General features: G+C 46.6%; 1 pseudogene; it reads right to left on the bottom strand.

Moving 5' to 3' along the window:
- Nucleotides 1–17,210: 17,210 nt before the first annotated feature.
- Nucleotides 17,211–18,464, bottom strand: LOC125523684 (annotated as a pseudogene).
- Between the last annotated feature and the right edge of the window lie 315 nt (nt 18,465–18,779).

The following is an 18,779-nucleotide window of genomic DNA, read 5'->3' as shown; positions in this document are numbered from 1 at the left end:
TTCCTCCGCTCCAATTCTTTTTCCTGATTTCATTTCCGGAGAAACACTGCCAACTTTATTTCACTCGATCCAGTACATCTACCCCAATATAGATTTCAACTCCGATTCTACCTCTACACCTACATTTCGTAGAGCAATCCGTGAAATTTTCCTGTACCCCAGTGTGCTTCCTGAGCTGGTGCAGCCACCTCACCTGCATCTAGACCCCACCACCACCTTCGTCTCTGCCTTGCGTGGCGTAAGCAAGCCGCCATCCCGCTCCACCGCAGCACCCGATTACTTCGCCGGCGCAAAGCGACGGAGGATCAAGTGTGGCGGAGGACCACCCCGTGCACCATCTTCTTCCGCATCTCGAGCCACCGCAGCTGGCCGCGCGTTGCCTCGAGCCCGCTCGTACCTGATGATTGTCAGCAGGATGATCGATGAGTCGATCAGCGTGCCCAGTAGAGCAGCTAGGAACCATCGCAGCGCCGCCAAGAACATTTCCTTGCCGAATGAGCTCGGCTCGATCTCGCCCAAACCGAAGAGGTAGTAGAGCGGCATTGTGTTGTTGTGCTGGAGGAGAGCCGCGCTGCCGTCTTATATAGCCCAGCCCCGGTGTATGGTGAGCGAGGTCCAGGAAAACCGCTCGTCGCCCGATCACCGGCGTCCAGGAGGCGAATCCGCGAGCAGTGCCGACAAGGTGCTGGCCCGCGACGTGAGTGCTCGCTGCACCGGCGTCGTGCACGCCGCGCACTACGGCACTAGGGTCCTCATCGCCCTAGGAGCTAGATGCGCGCTGCACCAAGCCGCACGCAGAGCAGCAGCGTAGGAGAAGCAGCAAGCCAAAGGTAGGAGAAGGAGGCTGCCAGTGGGCCCTGGACCCACGTGTCAGTAGATGAAACCATTGTTCATTGGGGTGCATCTAGCATTTTTCGAGAGTTTGATCTCGAATACCCCTAGCCGTGGATATAACCAGGTTTGCCAGATACTCCCCGGATGTACCAATTATCGGTGCCCCCAACTCGTTGAAATCTGACCAAAGGGTTAAAAATTAACCCCGAGGTTTTTCCCCGGAGTGGTTATCCTTTCATTTGTGCTGTAACCCTAGGAATCTCGAGGACGAGATTCTTTTTAAGGGGGGAAGAGTTTAAACAGCCCCAAAATTGGGTTATCAATTTTTGTGTTCTTATTCCTTACTGGCAATCATTTTTTCAAAATTTTCTCGTGAGTTTGCTGGATGACTCTGAGAATTCTTGCCATTTCCAACCTTTCAAAATCTTGCTCATGTCTTTGTCAGTGGGCAAGACCTCATTTGCATCATCTCAAACCCTCTCAAACCCCAATTCCAAATTTTTGGAATTTGAATATGCCCTTTGTGATTACAAAGGAGCCATCATTTTCCTTGATCTGTTGATCATCCCATCTGTTCCAAGAGACCCTCCTATCCTCCTAACCCTTGGATATACAAAAATATTGCTAAGTCCCATGCAATATTTTTGAATTGTGATATATTCCTTTCTTGCCTTTTTGAGGAATAAAAATCCAAAGGCATTGTTAGCCTACTCCTAAATTCATGAGAATTGGTGGAGTTGATATTATGCCTAATCCAAGCTCTCGCAATAATATTGGCCATAATTAAATAAGGAAAATTGATTTTTCCTATTTTAAGCCAATATTGCATTTCTGGCATTTTCCAAAGGAGCTGCCACTTGTATAGCAAGGAAATTCCCAAATAATTTGTGGAGCTTGTACTTGCTATATCTTCACCATTTCCATCCAAACCCATGCTTCAAAGATTATAATTTGAGCACATGCTCCAATGCAAGTTTCTGCCATGTCTGAAATTTTTGCAAAGGAAGTGCTTGAACCTTGATCCATTTGTGCTCAAATTTGGCAGGGTGGTTAACATTGATAAATCACCTCTGGATACAATAAATCATCTCAATCCATCTATCCAATCTTCCTTGGCAATTTTCTCAAGTTTCTGTTCAGATTGCTTGTCTGTGAAGGAACTACCCTCATAGATGATCAAAATGAGCTTAAACTTTGCCAGCAGTTTCTAATGATCATATCATCACCCTCCTCCAAAATTCATCTCATTCCATTGAACTATGTGAGCCCAGGAGCAATTATTTGATTCTGTCCAAATTTTAAGTTTGTGAAGCAAGTATGTTTTATCTTGCTCCATTAGAGCTGAAAATTTTCCTAAGCCTTCTCCTACTCATATAACCCATCTCCACAAAATTTTGGCTCATTTCAGTTATCCGTTTTCCCTGGGGATTTTTCTCAAGTTTCTAGGAAGAAATAATAGCTGTGAAGGAAGTACCATTTTGGCAAGTCCACTTGGTATGAAATTTTTACAGCATCATTATATGCCCAAATCATCAAGCTTTGCCAAGTTTTAGCCTAATCCAACACTCCTAGTGAGTGTTACTTCCTCATTTAGCTTCTGGGCCGGATTTGGTAGTTGCACAGCAACTATGTTAAATCTTTGTCCTAATGACCACATAACTCCCAGGACCGTAGTCCTTGCTACCCTAAGCCTCCCAGACATCAAGGTTAACCTTCAACCTCTCTGGTTTAATCTCTAGGCTGTGGCCAAGTTTGCAATAGCAAACTTGTGAAGCTTGGTTCTCTCTGATCCCTGTGCCCCTGCTTGTCTCATTGCCATGGTTTTAATGCACCTTGGAAGGACTTAACTGATGACATCGTTTGGCATGAAGTAGGCGACCAGAGCGTGCATAGTCCATGGTGACCACGGGCAATGCCGGCCAAAACGGTGGTCTAGCCACTGTTGGCGACGGCAGAGCCGCTCCGGCCAGTTCTGGCTTGTCCCCGAGTGTCCAACAGCTCAGCATCGTCATCGCCGTTCCCCTGGACCCCTCTCCCCTCCGTATTCTTCTCCGATGCGTCGTTCCATTGGCCGCACAGTGCTCCCGTGGCCATCGTCGCCTTCCTCGCTCCAGTCCTCTTCCTCCGTTCGTCCGCAAGCGTTGCACGACTCCGTGAGCTCCTGCGCGTCATCCGCATCCCCCTCGTCACCTTCCCACTCCTCTTCGTGACCCTTAGCCGCGCGTGCTCGTTGCTGGAGCGCGGACACGTAGCCGCACGCGTGCCACCTCACCCCCTCCTGCTCGAGCTCTCCCCTGCGGCTATAAGTAGCCTTCCAAAGCTCCCTCGCAGCCCATAACCCATCCCCGAGCACTCATCCCTCCCCGGAGTCCCTCCATTCCCCCCACCATCGCCATGGCCGCCGCCTTTATCTTCTCTGATTCCGGCAACCAGTAGCCCCCCCTCGCCGTTCCCCCTCCACCATCTTATCCACTGGAGTCCGGCGAGCCTCATCGTGGCCTCAGCCCCTCCATTCCATCACCGTAGCTCCACTCTCTCCGACGGCCGAAGCCCCTCTCCGCCGCGAGCCGCGTTGCTCTCCCTCTAGTGCTCGTCGCCGGCAACGAAGGCCACAACGGAATGCGCCTCTCGTTCCTAAGATCGAGGGTAGGTCGCCCGTCGTCTGTGGTGGCCGGAGTCGCCGGCAATCGCCGTCGAGGTGAGCCCCTCCCTCGGCTCGGTGCGCGCCCGAGCAGTAGGTTGGAGACGTTAGGGCCAGGCGGGCCCCACCCCCACACGACCCCACCTGGCATTGACCGAAGGGCCTGGTCCAGCGCCACATCGGATAAGTGGCGACGCCCCGCCGCGAAGTCGTTTCCCCGCATTGAAGACGTAACCCAGTGAATACGTTTTCCCAGGTTAGAACGCACATTCGTTTGTTCCTCTAGACAAAAATACGTTTTCACTTGTCTAAAGGCGTATTCTCAGAAAGGCGCTTTCTCTTTTTCAGCTCAGCCGGCCGAATCCTTTATTTTGTGAACGTTCAGCCGTTAGCAGCAAAAAATGGACAATTTCTGTTTATTTTTTTGTTTAACGAACGAACGCTCACAACTTTTCAACCATGACTCCGATTAAGGTGATTCCAATGCTCGCGTTCTCTGTTCGTCAAGATCTTTTCGATGGGAGCATTTTGTTCATGTTTGCACATTCTAAAAATGCCCATTTTTTCCTTGCTCTAATTCAGCCCCTCTGAGAGAGAACCGTTCTCCGACAAATTTTTCCGAGAATTGATCGTATCCCTCCCTGGAGTATTCCTTGAACCCCAGGCAAGCCAACCTCTTATCATGAGCCTCAAACTTGCATGTTGAATTTTCTTGCACCTCATGTGTGTGTTTAGTTGCAGTAGGTTCTTGTTTGTTCCGTCAGCTGTTATTTCAGTTGTACTATATGTTCTGTTATATGCCTTGCATGCTTGTGCTTTCATGAAATAAGTTGACATGCTAGTTGGATGTTGTTACTAATGATATCATGCCTCTGTCTAGTTTTATGATGATTCTGTTGCACTAGTGGAATTACTAGTACTTGGTATTGCCATGTTTCACATGCTATTTCTGTTCACTTGACAAGCTTGATGTTGTTACTGCATCTGTGTGTTGCATGTTAGTTGTTGCATTCATGTTAAAAATATTCGCACGATGATTGATGATGGAGAAGTTAATAATATGACTTAATAACAAACCTCCTCCGTCATCACTGGGATGTCATAGTGCCACCAAATCGAGCCTTTTTCAGTGCAGCCACATTTGCCTTGGTATGGGAAGGCCCTAACGGATCTGTTGTCATGCCTCTCGCCGGTGCCTCCAACGAGGGAAGATTATGGGCACGCGCTACCCTGATCAGGTAGGCGGACATAAACCTTGTGGGCCTGAGTTGTTTTACCCGCTTTGTCCCCGTTTGGGACTATTTTTTGCCATGACGGTGGCCGTTTTGCCTTTGGTAGGCTAGGTCACCCAGGACTGAACCCAAAAAGGGGTGTTGGTCGGAGTGGTTGGGAGAGTGTCATTGCAGTAAGTCGGTTTTGTCGAAAAGCCGTTGGTCCACCCGAATGGGAGTGCGAGGCCATGGGTTATGTGGTGTGGGTAAAGTGCGCTACCTCTGCAGAGAGTGTATGTTAAATCTATCGATAGCCGCGTCCTCAGTCATGGGCACAAGTTCGTAGTAGGTCACACTATCAGGTCTTGGTCGAAATTGAGGATAAACTTGAAATAACTAAATTGATGAATAATGTGCAATAAAAGAATGTGATGACTTGGACTATGAGATAGTCGTGAGTAATCATGGTGATGTGTTGATATGATCACGAGATGAGGTATCGGTGAGTGTTGAACCAAGTGTGGTTTCGTTTGTGATCCGTGAATGATCATCGCTTGGTTGCGAGGCAACCCGTTGGTAAAAGAGTCCGAGGGACTCATCGCAGAAGTTTGATTGCATTGCATGAGTAAGATGTTTGCATTTAAAGTACCATTGTAGAACGGGAGATGGTTGCATAAAGTTAATATGTTATGGCTGCATTGGATATGGCCGGTAGTTTATTTTCAGCATAGTTTCATGATGCCATGCCATGTCTTGATTGAACTTATGCCATGCTTTGATATGCCATGTTATGGTTAAGATATGATGCTATGTTTTGTGTTGCCATACTAGAAGTAAGTTGATATGCCATGTTATTGCCATGATAGTAGATGCCATGATGTTGTTCATGCTTATTTTGATCCATGTCTCTAGTTAATATCATGCCATGTTTAGCTTCTACTATGAGATAGGTTATTGCAGATGCTTGGTTCTTGCTTTGTCATCTGTTTGTTTGGATGCTATGTAATTGGTTGTCTTGCAAGTACATTCAATGTACTGACCTGGCGTGTCATGCCATTTTTGTAGGTCGTGCCCAAATTGTTCGCTTGTTCCGTCATGCTAGGCCGTAATCTTGCCAGTCCTGTGAGTTGTGGAGCCCAGCCAGAGTTGTTATGCAGCCAAACCAAGACTTCCGCTGCCATTTAAATAGACTTCCGCCGCCATTTAAATAGCCTTAGGGCTATGCCAGATAATTGTATTCATCAATGATGTAATCATATACACATGTGTTTGATGAATATTCTTGTACCTGGAATGATGTATCATGGACCTGTCGTGCGTCAGGTGTTATTCTGGGCTGACATGCGAAGGCCCCCTGCTCCATGTGGACCGGGGTGCCACAGGTGCATACTCACGGAGAACACTTGTACCTTGAAATTTAGTGAGAGATCATCTTATAATGCTATCGCCGTACTAACCAAAATAAGATGCATAACTGATAAACATGACATGCAATCAATATAAGTGATATGATATGGCCATCATCATCTTTTGCCTTTGATCTCCATCTCCAAAGCACCATCAAGATCACCATCGTCACCGGCTTGACACCTTGATCTCCATCAAAGTATCATTGTTGTCTCGCCAACTATCGCTATCGCTTAGTGATAAAGTAAAGCAATTACATGGAGATTGCATTTCATACAATAAAGTGACAACCATATGGCTCCTTCCAGTTGTCGATAACTGTTACAAAACATGATCATCTCATACAACAATTTATATATCATCACGTCTTGACCATATCACATCACAGCAAGCCTGCAAAAACAAGTTAGACATCCTCTACTTTGTTGTTGCAAATTTTACGTGGCTGCTACGGGCTTTAGCAAGAACCGTTCTTACCTACGCATCAAAACCACAATGATTTTTCGTCAAGTTTGCTCTTTTAACCTTCAACAAGGACCGAGCATAGTCACACTCCATTCAACTAAAGTTGGAGAAACAGACACCCTCTAGCCACCTGTGTGCGAAGCACGGCGTTAGAACCAGTCTCATGAACGCAGTCATGTAATGTCGGTCTGGACCGCTTCATCCAACAATACCGTCGAATCAAAGTATGACATGCTGGTAAGCAGTAGACTATTGAAGGAAATATGCCCTAGAGGCAATAATAAAGTTATTATTTATTTCCTTATATCATGATAAATGTTTATTATTCATGCTAGAATTGTATTAACCGGAAACATAATACATGTGTGAATACATAGACAAACAAAGTGTCACTAGTATGCCTCTACTTGACTAGCTCGTTAATCAAAGATGGTTATGTTTCCTAACCATGAACAAAGAGTTGTTATTTGATTAACGAGATCACATCATTAGTTGAATGATTTGATTGACATGACCCATTCCATTAGCTTAGCACCCGATCGTTTAGTATGTTGCTATTGCTTTTCTTCATGACTTATACATGTTCCTATGACTATGAGATTATGCAACTCCCGTTTACCGGAGGAACACTTTGGGTACTACCAAACGTCACAACGTAACTGGGTGATTAGAAAGGAGTACTACAGGTGTCTCCAATGGTAGATGTTGGGTTGGCGTATTTCGAGATTAGGATTTGTCACTCCGATTGTCGGAGAGGTATCTCTGGGCCCTCTCGGTAATGCACATCACTTAAGCCTTGCAAGCATTGCAACTAATGAGTTAGTTGCGGGATGATGTATTACAGAACGAGTAAAGAGACTTGCCGGTAACGAGATTGAACTAGGTATTGGATACCGACGATCGAATCTCGGGCAAGTAACATACCGATGAGAAAGGGAACAACGTATTTTGTTATGCGGTCTGACCGATAAAGATCTTCGTAGAATATGTAGGAGCCAATATGGGCATCTAGGTCCCGCTATTGGTTATTGACCGGAGACGTGTCTCGGTCATGTCTACATTGTTCCCGAACCGTAGGGTCCGCACGCTTAACGTTACGATGACAGTTATTATCAGTTTATGCATTTTGATGTACCGAATGTTGTTCGGAGTCCCGGATGTGATCACGGACATGACGAGGAGTCTCGAAATGGTCGAGACATAAAGATTGATATATTGGAAGCCTATATTTGGACATCGGAAGTGTTCCGGGTGAAATCGGGAATTTTACTGGAATACCGGGAGGTTACCGGAACCCCCCGGAAGCCAAATGGGCCAACATGGGCCTTAGTGGAAAGGTGAAAGGGCTGCCCACATAGGGCTGCGCGCCCCCCCTCCCCCTAGTCCTATTAGGACTAGGAGAAGGGGCCGGCCACCCTCTCTCTCTCCCCCCCCCTTTGGGGAGTCCTAGTTGGAATAGGATTGGAGGGGGGAGTCCTACTCCCGGTGGGAGTAGGACTCCTCCTGCGCCCTCTCCCTGGCCGGCGCACCTCTCCCCCTTGGCCCCTTTATATACGGGGGCAGGGGGCACCTCTAGACAGACAAGTTGATCATTGTTGATCGTTCCTTAGCCGTGTGCGGTGCCCCCTGCCACCAAATTCCACCTCGGTCATATCGTTGTAGAGCTTAGGAGAAGCCCTGCGTTGGTAGAACATCAAGATCGTCACCACGCCGTCGTGCTGACGGAACTCTTCCTCGACGCTTTTCTGGATCGGAGCCCGAGGATCGTCATCGAGCTGAACGTGTGCTAAGAACTCGGAGGTGCCGGAGTAACGGTGCTTGGATCGGTCGGATCGGGAAGAAGACGTACGACTACTTCCTCTACGTTGTGTGATCGCTTCCGCAGTCGGTCTGCGTTGGTACGTAGACAACACTCTCCCCTCTCGTTGCTATGCATCACCATGATCTTGCGTGTGCGTAGGAAATTTTTTGAAATTACTACGTTCCCCAACAGTGGTATCAGAGCCTAGGTTTTATGGTTTGATGTTATTTGCACGAGTAGAACACAAGTGAGTTGTGGGCGATACAAGTCATACTGCCTACCAGCATGTCATACTTTGGTTCGGCGGTATTGTTGGACGAGACGACCCGAACCAAACTTACGCGAGACCGGTTCCCTCGACGTGCTTTGCACATAGATGGCTTGCGGGCGACTGTCTCTCCAACTTTAGTTGAACCAAGTGTGACTATGCCCGGTCCTTGAGAAGGTTAAAACGGAGTCTATTTGACAAACTATCGTTGTGGTTTTGATGCGTAGGTAAGATGAGTTCTTGCTTAAGCCCGTAGCAGCCACGTAAAACTTGCAACAACAAAGTAGAGGACGTCTAACTTGTTTTTGCAGGGCATGTTGTGATGTGATATGGTCAAGGCATGATGCTGAATTTTATTGTATGAGATGATCATGTTTTGTAACCAAGTTATCGACAACTGGCAGGAGCCATATGGTTGTCGCTTTATTGTATGCAATGAAATCACGATGTAATGCTTTACTTTATTACTAAGGGGTAGTGATAGTCGTGGAAGCATAAGATTGGCGAGACGCAACGATGCTACGATGAAGATCAAGGTGTCGCACCGGTGACGATGGTGATCATGACGGTGCTTCGGAGATGGAGATCACAAAGCACAAGATGATGATGGCCATATCATATCACTTATATTGATTGCATGTGATGTTTATCCTTTTATGCATCTTATCTTGCTTTGATTGACGGTAGCATTATAAGATGATCTCTCACTAAATTATCAAGAAGTGTTCTCCCTGAGTATGCACCGTTGCAAAAGTTCTTCGTGCTGAGACACCACGTGATGATCGGGTGTGATAGGCTCTACGTTCAAATACAACGGGTGCAAAACAGTTGCACACGCGGAATACTCAGGTTATACTTGACGAGCCAAGCATATACAGATATGGCCTCGGAACACAGAGACCGAAAGGTCGAACGTGAATCATATAGTAGATATGATCAACATAACGATGTTCACCATTGAAAACTACTCCATCTCTCGTGATGATCGGTTATGGTTTAGTTGATTTGGATCATGTGATCACTTAGAGGATTAGAGGGATATCTATCTAAGTGGGAGTTCTTAAGTAAATTTGATTAACTGAACTTAAACTTATCATGAACTTAGTACCTGATAGTATCTTGCTTGTTTATGTTGATTGTAGATAGATGGCTCGTGCTGTTGTTCCGTTGAATTTTAATGCGTTCCTTGAGAAAGCAAAGTTGAAAGATGATGGTAGCAATTACACGGACTGGGTCCGTAACTTGAGGATTATCCTCATTGCTGCACAGAAGAATTACGTCCTGGAAGCACCGCTAGGTGCCAGGCCTGCTGCTAGAGCAACACCAGAAGTTATGAACGTCTGGCAGAGCAAAGCTGATGACTACTCGATAGTTCAGTGTGCCATGCTTTACGGCTTAGAACCGGGACTTCAACGACGTTTTGAACGTCATGGAGCATATGAGATGTTCCAGGATTTGAAGTTAATATTTCAAGCAAATGCCCGGATTGAGAGATATGAAGTCTCCAATAAGTTCTATAGCTGCAAGATGGAGGAGAACAGTTCTGTCAGTGAACATATACTCAAAATGTCTGGGTATAATAATCACTTGATTCAATTGGGAGTTAATCTTCCGGATGATTGCGTCATCGACAGAATTCTCCAATCACTGCCACCAAGCTACAAGAGCTTCGTGATGAACTATAATATGCAAGGGATGAACAAGACTATTCCCGAGCTCTTCGTAATGCTGAAAGCTGCGGAGGTAGAAATCAAGAAGGAGCATCAAGTGTTGATGGTTAACAAAACCACTAGTTTCAAGAAAAAGGGCAAAGGAAAGAAGAAAGGGAACTTCAAGAAGAACATCAAGCAAGTTGCTGCTCAAGAGAAGAAACCCAAGTCTGGACCTAAGCCTGAAACTGATTGCTTCTACTGCAAGCAGACTGGTCACTGGAAGCGGAACTGCCTCAAGTATTTGGCGGATAAGAAGGATGGCAAGGTGAACAAAGGTATATGTGATATACATGTTATTGATGTGTACCTTACTAATGCTCGCAGTAGCACCTGGGTATTTGATACTGGTTCTATTGCTAATATTTGCAACTCGAAACAGGGACTACAGAATAAGCGGACACTAGCAAAGGACGAGGTGACGATGCGCGTGGGAAACGGTTCCAAAGTCGATGTGATCGCGGTCGGCACGCTACCTCTACATCTACCTTTGGGATTAATATTAGACCTAAATAATTGTTATTTGGTGCCAGCGTTGAGCATGAACATTATATCTGGATCTTGTTTAATGCGAGACGGTTATTCATTTAAATCAGAGAATAATGGTTGTTCTATTTATATGAGTAATATCTTTTATGGTCATGCACCTTTGAAGAGTGGTCTATTTTTGATGAATCTCGATAGTAGTGATACACATATTCATAATGTAGAAGCCAAAAGATGCAGAGTTGATAATGAAAGTGCAACTTATTTGTGGCACTGTCGTTTAGGTCATATCGGTATAAAGCGCATGAAGAAACTCCATACTGATGGACTTTTGGAACCACTTGATTATGAATCACTTGGTACTTGCGAACCGTGCCTCATGGGCAAGATGACTAAAACACCGTTCTCCGGTACTATGGAGAGAGCAACAGATTTATTAGAAATCATACATACCGATGTATGTGGTCCGATGAATATTGAGGCTCGCGGCGGATATCGTTATTTTCTCACCTTCACAGATGACTTATGCAGATATGGGTATATCTACTTAATGAAACACAAGTCTGAAACATTTGAAAAGTTCAAAGAATTTCAGAGTGAAGTTGAAAATCATCGTAACAAGAAAATAAAGTTTCTACGATCTGATCGCGGAGGAGAATATTTGAGTTGCGAGTTTGGTGTACATTTGAAAAATTGTGGAATAGTTTCGCAACTCACGCCACCCGGAACACCACAGCGTAATGGTGTGTCCGAACGTTGTAATCGTACTTTACTAGATATGGTACGATCTATGATGTCTCTTACTGATTTACCGCTATCATTTTGGGGTTATGCTCTAGAGACGGCCGCATTCACGTTAAATAGGGCACCATCAAAATCCGTTGAGATGACGCCTTATGAACTATGGTTTGGCAAGAAACCAAAGTTGTCGTTTCTTAAAGTTTGGGGCTGCAATGCTTATGTGAAAAAGCTTCAACCTGATAAGCTCGAACCCAAATTGGAGAAATGTGTCTTCATAGGATATCCAAAGGAAACTATTGGATACACCTTCTATCACAGATCCGAAGGCAAGACTTTTGTTTCTAAGTTCGGAAACTTTCTAGAGAAGGAGTTTCTCTCAAAAGAAGTGAGTGGGAGGAAAGTAGAACTTGATGAGGTAACTGTACCTACTCCCTTATTGGAAAGTAGAACATCACAGAAAACTGTTTCTGCGACACCTACACCAATAAGTGAGGAAGCTAATGATGATGATCATGAAACTTTAGATCAAGATACTACTGAACCTCGTAGATCAACCAGAGTGAGATCCGCACCAGAGTGGTACGGTAATCCTGTTCTGGAGGTCATGCTACTAGATCATGATGAACCTACGAACTATGAAGAAGCGATGGTGAGCCCAGATTCCGCAAAGTTGCTTGAAGCCATGAAATCTGAGATGGGATCCATGTATGAGAACAAAGTATGGACTTTGGTTGACTTGCCCGATGATCGGCAAGCAATTGAGAATAAATGGATCTTTAAGAAGAAGTCTGACGCTGATGGTAATGTTACTGTCTACAAAGCTCGACTTGTCGCAAAAGGTTTTCGACAAGTTCAAGGGATTGACTATGATGAGACTTTCTCACCCGTAGCGATGCTTAAGTCTGTCCGAATCATGTTAGCAATTGCCGCATTTTATGATTATGAAATTTGGCAGATGGATGTCAAAACTGCATTCCTGAATGGATTTCTGGGAAGAAGAGTTGTATATGATGCAACCGGAAGGTTTTGTCGATCCAAAGGGAGCTAACAAAGTGTGCAAGCTCCAGCAATCCATTTATGGACTGGTGCAAGCCTCTCGGAGTTGGAATAAACGCTTTGATAGTGTGATCAAAGCATTTGGTTTTATACAGACTTTCGGAGAAGCCTGTATTTACAAGAAAGTGAGTGGGAGCTCTGTAGCGTTTCTAATACTGTATGACTGATTGGAAATAATATAGAATTTCTGGATAGCATAAAGGGATACTTGAATAAAAGTTTTTCAATGAAAGACCTCGGTGAAGCTGCTTACATATTAGGCATAAAGATCTATAGAGATAGATCAAGACGCTTAATTGGACTTTCACAAAGCACATACCTTGACAAGATTTTGAAGAAGTTCAAAATGGATCAAGCAAAGAAAGGGTTCTTGCCTGTGTTACAAGGTGAGAGATTGAGTAAGACTCAAAGCCCGACCACTGCAGAAGATAGAGATAAAATGAAAGATGTTCCCTATGCTTCAGCCATAGGCTCTATCATGTATGCAATGCTGTGTACCAGACCTGATGTATGCCTTGCTATAAGTTTAGCAGGGAGGTACCAAAGTAATCCAGGAGTGGATCACTGGACAGCGGTCAAGAACATCCTGAAATACCTGAAAAGGACTAAGGATATGTTTCTCGTATATGGAGGTGACAAAGAGCTCACCGTAAGAGGTTACGTTGATGCAAGCTTTGACACTGATCCGGACGATTCTAAATCGCAAACCGGATACGTGTTTACATTAAACGGTGGAGCTGTCAGTTGGTGCAGTTCTAAACAAAGCGTCGTAGCGGGATCTACATGTGAAGCGGAGTACATAGCTGCTTCGGAAGCAGCGAACGAAGGAGTCTGGATGAAGGAGTTCATATCCGATCTAGGTGTCATACCTAGTGCATCGGGTCCAATGAAAATCTTTTGTGACAATACTGGTGCAATTGCCTTGGCAAAGGAATCCAGATTTCACAAAAGGACCAAACACATCAAGAGACGCTTCAACTCCATCCGGGATTTAGTCCAGGTGGGAGACATAGAGATTTGCAAGATACATACGGATCTGAATGTTGCAGACCCGTTGACTAAGCCTCTTCCACGAGCAAAACATGATCAGCACCAAGGCTCCATGGGTGTTAGAATCATTACAGTGTAATCTAGATTATTGACTCTAGTGCAAGTGGGAGACTGAAGGAAATATGCCCTAGAGGCAATAATAAAGTTATTATTATTTATTTCCTTATATCATGATAAATGTTTATTATTCATGCTAGAATTGTATTAACCGGAAACATAATACATGTGTGAATACATAGACAAACAGAGTGTCACTAGTATGCCTCTACTTGACTAGCTCGTTAATCAAAGATGGTTATGTTTCCTAACCATGACAAAGAGTTGTTATTTGATTAACGGGATCACATCATTAGGTGAATGATCTGATTGACATGACCCATTCCATTAGCTTAGCACCCGATCGTTTAGTATGTTGCTATTGCTTTCTTCATGACTTATACATGTTCCTATGACTATGAGATTATGCAACTCCCGTTTGCCGGAGGAACACTTTGTGTGCTACCAAACGTCACAACGTAACTGGGTGATTATAAAGGTGCTCTACAGGTGTCTCCAAAGGTACATGTTGGGTTGGCGTATTTCGAGATTAGGATTTGTCACTCCGATTGTCGGAGAGGTATCTCTGGGCCCTCTCAGTAATGCACATCACATAAGCCTTGCAAGCATTGCAACTAATGAGTTAGTTGTGAGATGATGTATTACGGAACGAGTAAAGAGACTTGCCGGTAACGAGATTGAACTAGGTATTAAGATACCGACGATCGAATCTCGGGCAAGTAACATACCGATGACAAAGGGAACAACGTATGTTGTTATGCGGTCTGACCGATAAAGATCTTCGTAGAATATGTAGGAGCCAATATGAGCATCCAGGTTCCGCTATTGGTTATTGACCGGAGACGTGTCTCGGTCATGTCTACATTGTTCTCGAACCGTAGGGTCCGCACGCTTAACGTTACGATGACAGTTTCATTATGAGTTTATGTATTTTGATGTACCGAAGTTGTTCGGGGTCCCGGATATGATCATGGACATGACGAGGAGTCTCGAAATGGTCGAGACATAAAGATCGATATATTGGACGGCTATATTCGGACATAGGAAATGTTCCGGGTGATTTCGGAGAAAACCGGAGTGCCGGAGGGTTACCGGACCCCCCCGGAGTAGTAATGGGCCTTATGGGCCTTAGTGGAGAGAGAGAGGTGCAGCCGGGGTGGGCCGCGCGCCCCCTCCCCCTCTAGTCCGAATTGGACTAGGAGAGGGGGGGGCACCCCCCTTTCCTTCTCCCTCTCCCCCTTCCTTTCCCCCTCCTAGTAGGAGTAGGAAAAAGGGAGTCCTACTCCTACTAGGAGGAGGATTCCTCCTCCCTGGCGCGCCCCAAGGGCCGGCCGGCCTCCCCCCTTGCTCCTTTATATACGGGGGCAGGGGGGCACCTCTAGACACACAAGTTGATCTTCGTGATCGTTCCTTAGCCGTGTGCGGTGTCCCCCTCCACCATATTCCACCTCGGTCATATTGTAGCGGTGCTTAGGCGAAGCCCTGCGACGGTAGAACATTAAGATCGTCACCACGCCGTCGTGCTGACAGAACTCCTCCCCGACGCTTTGCTGGATCGGAGCCCGGGGATCGTCATCGAGCTGAACGTGTGCCAAGAACTCGGAGTTACCGGAGTAACGGTGCTTGGATCGGTCGGATCGGGAAGACGTACGACTACTTCCTCTATGTTGCGTCAACGCTTCCGCTTCGGTCTGCGAGGGTACGTAGACAACACTCTCCCCTCTCGTTGCTATACATCACCATGATCTTGCGTGTGCGTAGGAATTTTTTTGAAATTACTACGTTCCCCAACAGATTCTAGCAACGATAGCACACGCGGTGGCCCCGCATTCCGCTGTCGCACCTCATGATCACCGTGCACATGGTCATGGCCGTCAAAGCACGCAAAGGCTGCGGTTGCAGCACTGGCCGTTACCCGTCGTAGCATCTCTGATGGTCGTCGACGTAGACAACATGATCGTCGCAGCGGACTAGTTTCCATGGCCATGGCAACCGAACAACAGCGTTTTGAGGCGCGGGGAAGAGAGGTGCTTGCAGTAGCAGGATATTGTCCTGGGGCCTTCACCGTCAGTAGCATTCTCCCAACCTACCTTTGTTGGCCGTCCTTCTTCACGAAGGCGTTCCAGCTCAACAACGCCATCTTTACCGAGTAGCAGCCAAGGCAACGGAATCGCCCTGTTTTTCTTGTGACGAAGACAAGACACATTTTTTCTGCAATCTAAGTATATTTATGCTTGGGTCATTTTGACCGGCCACATGTTTTCATGCGGAATTTCGTCCGTCAATTTTGGGCGTGTGACTTAAGAAATATACTAATGACTCACCCCATCGTGTGTCTAATGTTAGAGATCCAATCGTTCTGAAAGACATTGTAGCACAAACTATATAATAGTGTTGGAGTTTTGGAACACATTGCTACATAATGTTGCTTGCCCAACTTCCTGCTCCGACTTTCTAATAAAAAATTTCTTGCTCCGAGATTCCTGCGAGATTAACTTGATGCTTCCGTTGAAGAGGAACATGGATTGCCTGGATAACACGGGAATAAAATAGTGCCAGTGCTGGGAAAAGACAATTAGACCTCAAAGCACGGACGGGCGACCTTTATAATAGCATGTTATTTAGATAATCCGTCCATGCTATAACAACAAGGGCTGTCCTACATGTTGACCGGGTGATAAACTGATAATCCCAAAAGATCGACCTCATGGGCTGCCGTTCGATGGAGCCGTGAACAACCGTCTAATTGCTTCACGTGAGCCACTAAGCCTTTGCAACAAGGCTCATATTGCGCTCAGCGCTTTGCAAGAGAAGTCTTGTTGCAATCTCTGAACATGTTTTTTTTTTGTTTTTTTTTCCTTTTCTACAGCCATTGGATTAGCTCACCCAGTCTTTGCAACAAGTTTTGCATTGCGCTCAACATATTACAACATGAGCCTTGTTGCAATCCCAATCGTTATAACCTTTTTTTCTATATGATATAAAGTCGTCCGATCTGCTTGATGAGCCTTTGCAACAAACCTGATGCTGCGTTCAGTGCTTTGTGACACAAGCCCTTATTCCAGTTCTCCAAACAGTTTTTTCTATACATCGTCTACGCTGTGGTTTCTGTTGCGCCCGCATATCTTGCAACAAATGCCATGTTGCAGGCGGGTCAATCATGGGCACGTGGCGTGCGGATAACGTTGACGGGAAGTGTTTTGGTAACAACAAGTCTTCTTTCCATGCAGCTATAAAGCGAAGAGTTTTCCTTCCCCATAAGACTAGCCACAGTGGGTAGTAACATAGAGTAGTAACATGCCCATGTTACTACCCTATGTTACTACCTATATAGTGGAGAGTAACATATGTGTGGTAACATGCAACACTTCATTTATTATGCTATAGACTCATCTTGCCTTGATATGTGTGATGTTACTCATACTAGTAGTAACTAGCTATGTTACTACATGCCTCTTTTTTTCATTTATTACTTGCCACATCATCTATTTTATCTAGATATGTGTGATGTTACTATCTATATTACTCCTATTGTGGGTAGTCTAACGGCAATATCATACTGGCAATGAGATTGTTTCATTTCCAACAATGCGCATAACAAGGCGGTAATAATGCGCATGAAATACCCTACATAGTATAACTGATTTATTCAGGTGTTGTCCACAGCTAACCATCACCAAATTAACTCTTCCATGGAATCGACGATAGTATTCGAACGAACACTACTAGTCATCAGAGCGTGGCGATGTAGGCGTCGGCGAGCATCTTGCCGAGCCGGACCTGCGCCTGGGTGGTGAGGTGTGTGATGTCGTTGGCAAGGGGGAGACCCATGGCGTCCACGTACTTGAGGTTCGGCATCCGCACCGCCCTCTGCTGCTTCCGCACCAGGTCCAGCCACTTCCCCTGATTCTGCGCCGTCGCGATCCCAACCTACAAAGATCATGAATGTTTTTACTCACAGGGTTCACAGTGGAGATTAATGGAGTTCGAGCAGGGGACCCACGGATGTAGTGTAAGTGTAGCGACAGACCTGGATGACGAGGAGGTTGGGCATGGCGAGGTCCCGGCGAACGTCCCGGACAAACGCCTCCATCCTCCCGGCGTAGGCCAGCGCGTCCTCGCGGCCGCATGTCGTCGGCCTTCCCCTGGAACCACAGCAAGGCGGCGATCCTGCCGGTCCCTGCGCCCGCGACGCGGGCGCGGGTCACCAGCCGCGAGTACATTTCCGAGCCGCGGGTCCAGTTGACGATGGGCGGCACGACGGCGCCGCGCGGGCAGGCCGGGGACCGGAGCAGCGCGTGCGCGAACGGCATCCCGGGGCCCACGCCCACCACGTCGCCGACGTCCACGCCGGCGTGCAGCGGCTCGCGGGCCTCCTCCCAGCGGAGGGATGGGGAGAGGCGGAGCGTGCGCGGTGACGGCGCGCACTCCGGCGGCACCACGCCGTCCCAATGGTTGCCCACCGTGGCGCCGCCCCGGCCCCCCATGTTAGACTGCCCCGCCAGGATGAACACCAGCGTCGGCGCCCTCTCCGCGCTCACCGTCACGGCAAGCAGCAGCAGAATGGGTAGTGCTCGAGAGAGCATCATCGCCGCCGCTGGCTCCATGTCCCGGCTAGGTCCAAGGTGGCGGTGGCTCGCTGCTAGCGGCCGGCCCCTAGCTAGCTAGCTGCTCACTGGCTGCTACTGATTGGCAGTACTGGATGCTTGGATCACATCGTGGGAGAGTGGATATATAAATATAGCAAGGGCCAATTCGCCATGGCGTGCTATGGCCTTTGTTTTTCTTGTGTGGGAGAGAGTGGTGGTAGCATGTGTGTCTGTCTACGGGCAAGCGCGCTTCACTCGAAACAGGCGTCAAATGAGCTGTCCTCAACTGCACAACGGCATAAGACAAGTACAGTGCACTTTTCTTATAGAGGTAATATCACCCGGGTCATAGAACTTGCGTCGTATGTTCATTTTGCTGCTATAACTTTTAAAATACGGTTTTATGGTCATCTAACTCAAGCGTGCAGATACGGTCACAGTATGCTTATGCAGATGTATTTATG

This window comes from Triticum urartu, chromosome 7 (assembly GCF_003073215.2).
Source record: "Triticum urartu cultivar G1812 chromosome 7, Tu2.1, whole genome shotgun sequence".
Taxonomy (NCBI): domain Eukaryota; kingdom Viridiplantae; phylum Streptophyta; class Magnoliopsida; order Poales; family Poaceae; genus Triticum; species Triticum urartu.
This window is presented reverse-complemented; position numbering and strand designations above follow the sequence as displayed.